We start from the raw sequence: 1,931 nt of genomic DNA on the forward strand, positions 1-1,931 counted from the left end.
CGAGCTGCCAGTACCAGCCAGGAGGGGCACGGATCCAACAAACATGTGGTTGCGTTCAGCCCTCCCAAGACCCTGTCCACGTCCTCGGGAGCAACAGAGTCAAACTCCTCCCACACAACTGTCTCAAGACCTGCTTCCGTCCCCTCCCCCTGGGCCAACCAGTCAGAGTCCAAGCCTTCCCGGATCCGCGCGACTTTGTTCTTCAGGTTCTTCAGTTCTTCAGTTGAAGAGGCTTCTTGGATGAGAAGTGAAACGTTTTCAAAGAAAAACAACAAGAAAGTCCAGTTGCCTTTTGGAAAAAGCACCTTTGGGACTCCTTTCTCGCTTATTTATACAATTGTCCCATTTATGTTTTTCTGCACCATACTCCCTTCATTGGAGCCTTCTAAAACAGTGAAAACTTGAGGTTAACGCTTGTTAAGAGCAAGAAACAGAAATATAAAAGCAAACACTAAAAGTGCATCCCCCCCCCCTCAGGACCCTCTCCTGTCTACCCAGTGAGCCCCCTAATGCCCAGAGGCCGCCAGGTCATCCAGGTCTTGGGCTGGCCAGGCGGCATCGGAGGACCCGTCCCGTGGCAGAAGGCCTGTCTCCCGACTCCCACCAGGCGGCACGGCTCGCCAGAGGGACCCACCGGGCTCCGTGGGGACGGGCTGAATGAATCAGAGACCGGTGGCCCTGCAGGCAAGTCAGCACCATGACCCACAGGGAGGGGCCTCAGTGAGGAATGAAAGGATGTTGCTGGCCCTACCTCGATTTAACTGATACACCCCCTCCCCCCAATTGGCCAGTGGAACAGAAGTTGCCTTCAGAAATCGTGGGTGCTCCATCACTGGAAGTTTTGAAGAAGAGATTGGACAGCCACCTGTCTGAAATGGTATAGGTTCTCCTGCTTGAGCAGGGGGGCTGGACTAGAAGACCTCCAAGGTCTCTTCCAGCTCTAGTCTATTTTATTCTTGGCCCTTTCACTCATGGTTATAATATAAAAAGCTGTGGGATACACAATGCAGAAAGCAACTTTTACTGGCCCACAACACGTGGGGGCGAGAATCCGCTTCACTCTGCCACAGGGGAGAAAGGACAGGAGGAGCGGTGAGCACCCACCCGCCTGTCAGGCCAGGCACGGGGGCCTCCATGAGCCCTTTTCCCGGAAGGCTGCGGTCCTCCAGCCACGCACAGCCACGCTTCTTCTCAGAGAACTGGGGTCTCACAGGCTCCCTCACGCTGAGCTTGAAGTGGGACAGACAAGCAGACGAGGGCATCGGCCGCGCTTGTTGAGGATCTCTGGCGAGAGCGGGATGAGGTCAGCGTGACCGTCCTCTTTCTCCTGGGCCTCTCAGCGGCCTTCGATACCCTTTTGGGGCTAGCAATGGGGCTGGGGCAGCAGGATCTTGTGCAAGCTCGGCTTCCTTTCTCCCCAGTCAGGGTCAGTAGGGAGCGAGGCCCAGCCCTCGGTCACCGTCTTGTGGGGCGTGTGCCAAAGAGCTCGGCATTCTCTCCGCTCCTCTTTAATATTTACGCGCAGCTGCTGGGCGAGATGAGCCATCACTGTGGATCAAGGTACCCGCAGTACCTGCTGGCGATGCCCCAGCGGCCTTTGGTGGTTCGGGAGGACTTAAGGACTACCCCCGAGGTCAGACTCTTTGGTGCGGCCGAGACTGAAAATCCTTGCTCTCCCCCCCTTCCTTCTTCTGATCTCCCACAGCTGGACATATTAATGTATTCGAGGACGGTCCTACTGGCCCTGCGCGATTCACCCCTCGCGCAGGCCTGGCCCATCAAGATCACTAGGGCCCACCTTGAGGATGGGGTTTGGAACCCCGAGAGGTGGCATGCTGCGGGTGCTAATCGAAAATTATTGAAATTGGCCAAATTAAGGTTCTTTTTAAAGGGGTGTTTTAATAAATTTTTAGGGGGAACAAGGGTGGTTG

The sequence above is a fragment of the Protobothrops mucrosquamatus genome, unplaced genomic scaffold (genome assembly GCF_001527695.2).
Source record: "Protobothrops mucrosquamatus isolate PMUCROS unplaced genomic scaffold, P.Mucros_1.0 scaffold1670, whole genome shotgun sequence".
Taxonomy (NCBI): Eukaryota; Metazoa; Chordata; class Lepidosauria; order Squamata; family Viperidae; genus Protobothrops; species Protobothrops mucrosquamatus.